At 43.4% G+C, this 11,203-nt stretch overlaps 1 pseudogene; it reads right to left on the bottom strand.

Annotated features, from left to right (window-relative positions):
* Positions 1-2,872: 2,872 nt before the first annotated feature.
* Positions 2,873-3,889, bottom strand: LOC113909313 (annotated as a pseudogene).
* Between the last annotated feature and the right edge of the window lie 7,314 nt (positions 3,890-11,203).

The raw sequence follows: 11,203 nt of genomic DNA, 5'->3' as shown, positions 1-11,203 counted from the left end.
TCGTTTAGTGTTCTGAAGATATCACCTCAGTCCTTTCTGGCCTGCCAGGTCTCTGTGGATAGGTCTGTTGCCAATCTAATGTTTCTACCATTATAGGGTACATATCTCTTCTCCCGAGCTGCTTTCAGGATTTTCTCTTTGTCTCTGAGACTCGTAAGTTTTACTATTAGATGTCGGGGTGTTGACCTATTTTTATTGATTTTGAGAGGGGTTCTCTGTGCCCCCTGGATTTTGATGCCTGTTTCCTTCCCCACATTAGGTTAGTTCTCTGCTATTATTTGCTCCAATATACCTTCTGCCCCTCTCTCTCTTTCTTCCTCTTCTGGGATCCCAATTATTCTAATGATGTTTTGTCTTATCGTTTCGCTTATCTCTCAAATTCTGCCCTCGTGATCCAGTAGTTGTTTATCTCTCTTTTTCTCAGCTTCTTTATTTTCTATCATTTGGTCTTCTATATCGCTGATTCTCTCTTCTGCCTCATTTATCCTAGCAGTTAGTGCCCCCATTTTTTATTGCACCTCATTAATAGCCTTTTTGATTTCAACTTGGTTAGATTTTAGTTCTTTTATTTCTCCAGGAAGGGTTTCTCTAATAACTTCCATGCTTTTTTCAAGCCCAGGTAGTATCTTTAAAATCATGATTCCGAACTCTAGGTCCGACATCGTACTAATGTCCGTATTGAGTAGGTCCTTGGCAGACGGTACTACCTCTTGTTCTTTTTGTTGAGGTGATTTTTTTCGTCTTGTCATTTTGTCCAGAGGAGAATAGTTGAATGAGAGAACAAAATGCTAACAGTTTAACAACGTCCCAAGAAAATATACTCTAAACAAATCAGAAAAGACCTGAAACTGGGGGAAAAGAAAGGGAAAGAAAGAAAAAAGAAAGAGAAAAAAAAAAAGAAAAAGATAAAAACAAACAAAAACAGAACAAAACAAAAAAAAAACAGAATATGTCAAATATGATCAGGCTAGTGCATAGATCAGTGCCACACACTAGATTTTGGGTGTATTTTGGTCTGTTAGAAGAAAGTGCCTCCTAAAATTTTAAAGAAGGAAAGACTTATATATGTACAAAATAAGGGTTGATACAATGAAGGGATGGAATATGACTGTAAAGATGAAAATTATAAAAGATTTTATAAAAGGAATTGATAAGAAGTTGTTTGAAAAAAGAAAGAAGATTTTTTAAAAAAAGAAAAAAAAAGGGAGAGAATGTGATCAGGCAGGAGACTAGAACAAAGCATACACTAGTGATTTAGGGTATATTTTGATCTGTTAGAAGAAACTGTATCCCAAAATTTTAAAGAGAAAACAACTTATATACATATGCCAAAAATAAGGGTAACTACTATGAAGGGATAGAATATGACTCTAAAAATGAAAAATAAAAATGATTTTTTTTAAGAAAAGGGATTGATAAGATGTTGGTTGAAAAAGGGAAAAAGAAAAATTAAAAAAAAACAGTTAAAAGAAGTTAACTTTGAAAGACTAATGAATCCTGGTAAAAAAAGCCATGAATTCTATGTGCAGTATTCTCCTAGCGCTGGAGTTCTCCCGTTCTCATTGATCGGTAAACTTGGTCTTGGCTGGCCGTTCGTGCTGATCTTCTGGGGGAGGGGCCTGTTGCCGTGGTTCCCAGATGTCTTTGCCGGAGGCGGAATTGCCCCGCCTTTGCCAGGTCTGGGCTAAGCAATCTGCTCGGGTTTGCTCTCGGGAGCTTTCGTTCCCTGCAAGCTCTCAGTACAGGTTTGGAGGACCAGAGTGAAAATGGTGGCCTCCCAATCTCCTCCCAGAGGAGCCGAGAACTCGGGACCCCACTCCTCAGTGCGCCCGCAGAGAAAAGCAGTCAGTCACTCCCGTCTCCCCGGTCTCCGGCCACACTCCGTGCTCACCCGGCCTGTGACCGAGCGATTCTATCTCTGGCACCTGACTCGGTGTGGAGTCTGCAAACCCAGCAGATCCCTGAGGTGCGCTCCCGCGCCACTCCTCCTCGGGGAGGAAGGGGAGTCTCCCCCGCTCTGCCGCTTGTTGGGTCCCTGCTGGAGGAGCAGAGGCCCGACTGTGCCGCGGATCACAGTTTATGGCAACCCTGAGCTGAGAGCCCGCGCCTTGGCTCCGTCTTTGCAGCTGGCTTCCCCACTCCGATACCTGGGAGCTCTGCAGCACTCAGCACCCCCAGTCTTTCTGTGACCCCGAGGGTCCTGAGACCACATTGTCCCACGAGGGTTCCACCCCCCGCTTAGCCACTGGAGCGACGTCCCTCAGCGGAGCCAACTTCTAAAAGTTCCCGATTTTGTGCTCCGCGGCTCTATCACTCGCCAGTAGTGGCTGATGGAGGCCCCCCTCCCCCGCCGTCTATCCTCCCGAATATCGCCTCAGATTCACTTCTCCGCACGTTCTACCTTCCAGAAAGTGGTCGCTTTTCTGTTCAGAGAGTTGCTGCTATTCTTTTCTTTGATCTCCTCTTGAGTTCGTAGGTGTTCAGAATGGTTTGATCCCTATCCAGCTGAATTCCTGAGACCAGACGAAATCCAGGTCTCCTACTCCTCCGCCATCTTGCTCCGCCCCCCATTTTATTATTTACAAATATTTTGTTGCAAAAGGAAAAAAAAAATGCAACGCAGTATAAAAGATTGACAGCATCATCAAATTTATTACACAGTTTTCAACTTATCAGAAAGACAAATCATTGAGAACATGGGGAACAAGGCCCTTTTTTCTCGTTTGCTGTCAGGAATTAAAACTAAAAATTGTATAATTGAGTAAAAACAAAACAAAAAATGGGGAGAAAAAAATTCCCCAGGTAAATGGTTTTTCTCACATTCTATATTTTTTTTCCTTAAACTATCACCTTACTTGGTTGTCTCTGCATTTTAAAAAGGCATGAGATGCTTATAGTGGATATCTGGAGGAAAAGGAGGGACTCCAAAGCTTGAGGATGGAGGTGGTGGGGATGGAATTGGGGGTGGGGGCAGATCCACCAGGTGAAGGGCTGAAGGAGGGCAAATGAAGTGGGGCAGTATATGTGGGGCCTATCTCCCAGGCAGATGAGGATACAAGGTTCTAAGGGTGTGGTCTATCCATCAGCAGAAGCACTAGAATCTCAGGAGTGGTTCCATGGAGATATTCCCCTTCTTGAGACTCAGATACACATTTCTGAGACTATACCTCAAACTGTGACAGGTTCTACCAGGTGGTTGGCCTCACGTCCACTTTTTCTCCATTAAGAACTTTCCTTGGGAGGAGTTCCAACAATTTGTGAACAGAGTTTTCAGAAGCCTTTACTGCCTCAGCATACCCTTTAGATTGGCCATTTGCTCCATTCTCTGCAAATTTCAACTCTATCACATCATAGAGTCCTACCAAGTGAATGACCTGGATCTGCTGCTGGTCTGTGGTTCACCAGGAGAAGTTGCCCACATAGTTCACCTATTTCGTAGGCCACTGTAAGTATGCAGAATTGCAGGGGTCTTGTTGCTGGGCTTGGAGGTGGCTCCTGGCAAACAATAGGAGGTGACTCCGTGTTGCTGCTCCTGTCATCTGAGGGCTGTGAGGTGGCTATCAACACATCATCATACAGGTCAATCTGATCTGTATTGCTGAACTCCAGGTTCTGATTGAACTCTTTGTCAGCATATATATCAATCAAGTTCATTCCTTCTGATATGGCTCTAAAAGGAAGATTGAGAGCCCAGAGAGTGGCTTATTTCACTTAGCATAATGTTCTCAAGGTTCATGCACATGGTAGCATGAAAAAGGATTTCCTTCTTTTTTTAAGGCCGAATAATAACCCATTGTATGTATACACATGTGTTTATCCATTCATTAGTCAACGGACATGTGGATTGCTTTCACCTCTTGGCTACTGTGAATGGTACTGCTATGCACATGGTTGTGCAGGTATTTTTTTTTTTTTTAAGATTTTATTTACTTATTTGACAGAGAGACACAGCGAGAGAGGGAACACAAGCAGGGGGAGGGGGAGAGGGAGAAGCAGGCTTCCTGCTGAGCAGGGAGCCCGATGCGGGGCTCCATCCCAGGACCCTGGGATCATGACCTGAGCCGAAGGCAGACGCTTAACAACTGAGACACCCAGGCGCCCCTGTGCAGATATTTCTTCAAGACCCTGCTTTCGGTTCTTTTGGCTATACACCCAGAAGTGGGATTGCTGGAGCCTTTCCTTCCTTCTTAAGGCTGCATAATATTCCATTGATTGTATATACCACATTTTGTTTATCCATTCATCCCTCCATAGACATTTGGGTTGTTTCCATATTTTGGCTATTGTGAATAATGCTACCATGAATGTGGGTATACAGATCTGTTTCTGGGTTCCTTCTTGATGAATGCCTGTGGCTCCCTGTTCATTTGTTCATTCATCATGCCTACTATATGCCAGGAACAGTTGTAGGCATTAGGATACCTCAGTGATCAAATCAGACAAAAGCACCTGCCCTATTAGAGCTTAAATTTCAAGGAGGGAAGGCATTCCATAAAACAGAAATATAATAAATAATGTATTAAGGGAGATCATGATACATGCCTTGGGGAAAAATAGGGCAGAGTTAGAGTGATAAAATGAGATGGATGGGTTGCAATTTTAAATGGGATGCTCAGGATAGGCCTCACTGAGAAGTGACATTTGGGCAGAAATTGACAGAGCTTAGGGAGGAAAGCCAGAAAATAAGATCTATTCAGCCATCAGGGAGAAATGATAAGAGCATCAGTTTAAGTGATTTCTTAACCAAAATTAGAAATGTGTAAAGAATTGAGTTTTTAGGATTATGTCAGTGGTAATCTTTTCTCTGGTGGACATCATTTAGTGCAATTATATATAGAATATAGTTGTGGCAGAGACATTTCTCTGTATTCACTGGACTCTTTCATTTCCCTCCTGGGCTCACAGGAAGACTACTTTTCCCAGACCCATGTCTAGGTGGGACCATGTGACTAGTTCTGGATGAAAGAATGCAGATAGAGGTCATGTAGGCCACCAGGTCTCCACCTCCCAGGTGGTCCTCCACCCTCCCTCATCCTTCTCTCTCTCTCCCTCTGCACTCGGGTTTGATGGAGGCAAAGGATCTAGTGGAGGACTCCAAGGCTCAGGGGACAGAGGAGCCACAATATGAAAGAAGCTGAGGCCCCTAAGTCCCTGCCAAATTGATGGCATTATGAGATGAGCAAGAATTAAACCTTTTGTGTGAGTGTAAGCCATTGAGATTTGGGGTGGTTTGTTACAGCAATTAGCCAATTCTAATGTGTCTCCTATCCTAACATAGAGCTGAAGCCAGCTGGAAGTTATTTCTTTTCTAGTTATGTGTAAAGCAAACATTCCTACATTGAGTCCCAGGTAGACAGCTCCCTGGACAGATGGTGTTGCTGCTTTTCTTACACAACTTTCTGCTGCTCCCACCTGAGGTTTGCTGGGGGTGAGAGAACAAGGCCTTCCCTACCTTGAATAAGACTCTAGATTCATAGACTTTAGATGCTATGAATGTTTTGCCCCTCTGTGCAGGACTTCCCATGCATGACACCACGAAAGGTGCTTCTGCCAATGGCAGGGCCTTCTGGGTAAAACTGTATCCAAAATAATCTTAAATACATCGACTCCTAGCTTCCCAACTTTACTAGTGTACCTCAGAAGTAAAGCGTTGCCTGGTATCTTCCAGTCATTTCCTGTTCTTTTTCATCCCACTCAGATGGAACGATCACTGTCCCCTCTCTGTAGTTTATTCTAAAATGTCTGAGCTATGACTTTCCGGTGTTTTGGGGGGCTTTTATTTGTTTGTTTTTGGTCCCTGGGAAAGTAAAACACTTTTCTCCATGGGTCTTAGCTTTAAATCATGGGCATACCTCAGGTTTTGACTGAAGAAGTTATTTTAATGAATTTTAAATCTATTCTTGATTTGATGGTTTTGGGGAATGGGTTGATTATCCAAGGCTCTAAAATGTCTGTCAGTTCCCCTGAGTTCCCTCTAGTTCACTAATGTCTTATCGCAGACAGCTGGAGTGCCCTGAGCCACACTCCTGGCCTGCCTGATTTCAGTAGTCATACGAACAATTCCACGCATATGGACAACATCCTACCTCAAGTGTACGCATGGTGTCTCTCTGCTTTTCTTAGTGCTTTCTCAGAAGCTGTGGAAGTTGGCTCAACTGGTATGTGGGTTTAGGGGAACCCAAGGCAAGACAGTTGGAAATGGAAGTGCTAGAAAAGGCACACCCTCAGGATGGGACACTGAAACTGGTGAGATGAAAGCAAGGACCCCCGTGCCAGTGGTGTGTGGCATGGAGAGAACCTCTGGTGAGCTCATCCTCATAAATGCTAAGAATCTCACCAGCAGAGGACTGGCATGAGGTTTAGGTAGAAGGGGAAAGCACTGACTTCCACAGTACTTATGAGGGTAAGTATGAGGATGGTGGAGTCGACTGACTTTTATTATCTGCTCTAACAACCTGGAAGAAAGAGAATGGTCTAACTATCAATTCAGGGCATGCTGTGAAGCCCAGAAAGTGTTCATGGCAGCATTAGAGAGCTGCTTATCAACTGGTAGGTGACAGATGTGCTAGTAAGGAGACTGCTTATCATTGACAGTTTTCATTTTGGTGAGATCAGAGCACTTATAAGGAAGGTGTAGGATGTTGAGGCATGGGATGGCATATTTCGTGGATGCACCTGAGAATTCTGAAGCCCTAGATTCTTCGGAGTGGGAAGAAACATTCCCCTCCAACTTGCTAGAGAAGAGCAGCCCCCCTTTGCCAACAGATGACATGAAGCCTTCACCTGAGGAGGAAGTCAGATGATGCTCATCCTTTTCCAGGTCTACCCACACCTTCCACCATTGCCATCAGATGAATAATTAGGGTCAGCTCTTGGCATAGCCCAAGCAGTCCCTGCTGCAGAAGCAGAGAGCGCACTTCTGGAAGAACTGCAGGATCTTACTAATATGTCCTGGGAGGAACCTAGAGATGTGTGTGGGAGTAGATCTTGAGGGAGCTGGGTAGAGGGAGTGGAACATGAAGTTCTATAGGGAAGCATTTATTGACCTGGAAGCACCTTCCCATGATGCAGGATTTAACTTCCTGGTTAAGGACCCTTAATAGGTTGCTAGCTGCGTTCTTGGATGGTTGGATATGACAAGAGCTTACGATAAACGAGGCAGAAATGCCACAACTGCCTGGGCCAAGTACAGAGAGAAGAGGCAGAAGGGCATGTTCAAACTGGTTTACTGAAGGACACCAGAGAACCTAACCAATGACTGCGTTGCCCAGGAAGAGGGACCCTTCACTAAGACAAGAAGGAACACACTAATGAGAGTGGCAGTGGCCGCACTGAGTCAATGGTGGCTGTCCTCCACAGGCTGGAGACTATGGCTCTCCACCCCTCAGACCTCAGGATGGGACATGGGAGCTGGTCAGTGGACAGTCCCTGTAAACGGCCCATGTCTCACCTCAGGCATGCACCAGGGGATCGCTCTGCTTTCTGCTTTAGGACTTCCTCCAAAGTCTTTTTGGTCCACATAGATGTGATCCAGAAGTGTGGGGGAAATTAATGCCTTAGGGGACAGACTTCAAGGAACGAGGAAGAAGTTAGGGAGTGAATCCCCCAGCCTCCCTGTCCTTCAGTGGGATAATGCTGAGACACATTCTCCATGGTTCCTTTGAGGGTCTTGTAGTGGGACTGAGTCCCTGATGTCCACAGCAGTAAAAAGTCTCCCTGTTTTGGCCTCTTTTTTGCTCAGAAAGTCACCATGTGTTATTCTTTCTCCTGTTCTGTCTCCCTGTCTTAGCAGCCTCACTCCTGCTTCCTGCAATCACCTCCCAGTTCAACTACCACACCCCAGTTCTTATCTCACACTTTGCTTTTAGGGGAGCTCAAACTAAGGCTCTTCTACACCAAAATCTCAAGTTCCTAAAATTCATGTCTGGGTAGCATAATACGCTGGGCACCAGTTAGCCTATTAAAATTTCCTCCTTTGGAAAACATATCCTAGCTTAGCATTAGCTGATTCTTGGTACTATTGGCATTCTCAAAAATGTAGTACATTTCACTCTCTTTACCTCAAGTCCATTTAGGGGGAGGCAATATTTTTCCTACAAATATTCCTATTGGCATTCTCAAAATTGTAGTACATTTCACTCTCTTTACCTCAAGTCCATTTAGGGGGAGGCAATATTTTTCCTACAAGCTCCATAGAAAGTTCTTGATAGCAAAGTTGAGACAATATAGGGAAAGCAAGAGGGACTTAACTCCTGTAAAGTCGCTGGTCTGAGGCAAGGGTTAAAATCTCCATAGGCTTAGAGACAAATACCTCCTGGGAAAGAGAACAAATGACAGATAACAGCCACCAGGGAGTAATGGTTGTCTGGGCAAAATAAGAAGTAACAACTCAAAGCCTGCTTGCACAAGTATTTCTATTTTCCAGGAGCCCTAAAGAACATCGACCATAAAGAAAGGCATCCTGTAACTGTCTTGTGTCCACTAAAAAGTAACAGCCACAAGATAATGATCATGGGACTGAAGGACGCTTCCCCACCCACAGCCCCTCACCCTTTGGAAAAGTGCCTTTACAAGCCTTGCAAGCTACCCCTTCAGGGAGTGACACTCCTCTTTCTCATCGGCTCCTTGTATATAAGCTATCTCTAATAAACCCCATCTGCTTTCTTTGTCTCACTGAGACTCAAGAACCTGGTCTTGAGGGTCTGGTAACAAAGCCAGATAAAGCTCACAATATGAGTGAGCAAACAGCCGGAACCAGTATATTTCATACAGAGCAGCTGTTATTAAAAGCAGTAAGGGGACCTAATTAGGTCTAGTGCAATTGAAAGTAATTGCATTTTCTCATGTAAGCACTTCAGTGTGTCTGCACGCTGAGCCTTAGTTCTCCATGCTAACTTCCATCACTTATTTGCACTGCCATTTGCTAAGACCTGCTTTGCCTGAATTATTATCATCTGTTAGAGTTTGTATCTGACTTACTTTCAATCTGTACGTCAGATGTCTCTGTTTCCACCTTTATCAGGAAAAAAATCTTTCCTGATTTACATCTCAGACCCTGAAATATTCTCTTTCTGTAGACCCAAGCCTTACCACTTCATTTGAAAGCCTCCAGAATCTCATTTCGTCCACATTATCTTCTCTCTTAGGAGTGCAAGATCGTACTGGCTCCAGCCTCTCCAAACTCAGAACTCCTTCGAGCTCTCCTTTCCTGCCACCCCAGGATAGGCCCTCAGCGCCAGGCAGGCAGTGAGATTCAGACTGGTTGTTTAGATGTTCCTTGTCCTCACGGCTGTGGTTTTCCACTAGAAATTCCTTGATGTTGAAAATAACATCTTTGTAATTCAGTTCCTAGCACAAGGTCATGCACAGAGAAACACTTAATATAATCTTTTTTGTTGTTGTTGTTTAGTGGGGAGAGAGAGAGAGAATCTTAAGCAGGCTCCCTGTCCAGCCCGATGCAGGGCTTGATCTCATAACCCTGAAATCATGACCTGAGTGGAAACCAAAAGCCAGTCGCTTAACCCACTGAGCCACCCGGGCATCCCTTAATACAGTCTTTTATAAATGAAGACTGAGGGGCACCTGGGTGGCTCAGTTGGTAAACATCTGGCTCTTGGTTTTGGCTCAGGTCATGATCTCATAGGTCCTGGGATCGAGCCCCAGGTCTGACTCTGTGCTCAGAACGGAGTCTCATACAAGAAGCTCTCCCTCTGCCCCTCCCCTACTCTCGAGCTCTGTCTCTTTCTCTCTCTCTCTAAAATAAATAAATAAATCTTTAAAAACATAAATTAAGACTGAGCCAGAAAATTTAGAGAACGTGAAAGAAAAATTTTAAATGTGACATTTTAATATAATCTAACAAGTGAACAATATTTTGCCTTGGGTTAATATTAGAAGGTTGGTGAGCAGGTTCACCTAGCTATAATATACTCTTAATACTTAGAAGCCCAAAGTAATTTAAAAACACAAGAAAATACTAAGTTACATGAGTTGGAGAAAGGAGAGTAACAGAATCAACCATATTCCTATAGAATGTGTACTGTTCTCTATGGTATAAAGATAATAATATAGTAATAACCTACATCCATTACCAGTGCTGTTCCTTTGTGTTATACAGCTCTAAAGGGCATAAGAAGAATTATGGTATTGGATAGAAGCTAGGTCCACTGAGCAAATGTTTCAGGAATATTGAACATGGATAGAATGACAGAGATTATCTAATTCAACTCCCTGATTTTACACCTGTGGACTCAGAGGTAAAGAGATTTGCTTAGGGCACTAAGGTAGTTAGTGGAATAATGAGTCTTCTGACTGGTAGGACTGTATTCTTCTACCGTGTTGTGTGGTTGTAGGGAATAAGCCTGTTGGTTTTTCTCAGCTGTAGGCTTATCAGGAAGTCAGGAAGGACTTCTAGGGATCTAGATAAAGGGGGGAAACTCTTCAAATGCAGACTAAAGTTTTATGAACAAAGATATTCATTATAGACTGTTTATAATAGCCAACAAATTAGAAATTATCTGAATTCCAACAATAAGGAAAGAGTTAAGTAAATATTAGGATAGTGGAATAACAGGATAATGCACAATGGAATACTGTGCAGCCATTAGGAGTATTCTAGAAAAAAAGTTTAATACCATGAGGGAAAAGCAGGATACTAAATTTATATATAGTATTATCTCACCTGGGTAGACATAAATATAATGCATAAAAAAGATAGAGACAAAAGCATACTGAAATGATAACTGGTTATCATGTATCTTCAGGTGCTGAAACTAGGTGGTGATTTTTAATTTTTTAAAGATTGTATTTATTTATTTATTTATTTGAGAGTGAGAGCGAGTGCAAGTGGGCAAAGGGGCAGAGGGGGAGGAACAGGGACAGGGAGAGAATCTCAAGCAGGTTCCACACTGAGCACGGAGCCCCATGCGGGGCTCAATCTCATGACCCTGATATCATGACCTGAGCTGAAACCAAGAGTCTGATGCTTAACTGACTGAGCCACCCAGGCACCCCTGATTTTTATTTTTTTTTTAAAAAATAATGTTCTAAGGGTGCCTGGCTGGCTCGGCCAGTAGAGCATGGTACTCTTGATCTCAGGGTCACGAGTTCAAGCCTCATTCTGCGCATAGAGCTGACTTAAAAATAAATAAATAAATAAATAAAGTTCTAAACCTTTCATAATGATTTTTCTAGCAGGAAACAC

This window comes from Zalophus californianus, chromosome 6, assembly GCF_009762305.2.
Source record: "Zalophus californianus isolate mZalCal1 chromosome 6, mZalCal1.pri.v2, whole genome shotgun sequence".
NCBI classification, from domain to species: Eukaryota; Metazoa; Chordata; class Mammalia; order Carnivora; family Otariidae; genus Zalophus; species Zalophus californianus.
This window is presented reverse-complemented; position numbering and strand designations above follow the sequence as displayed.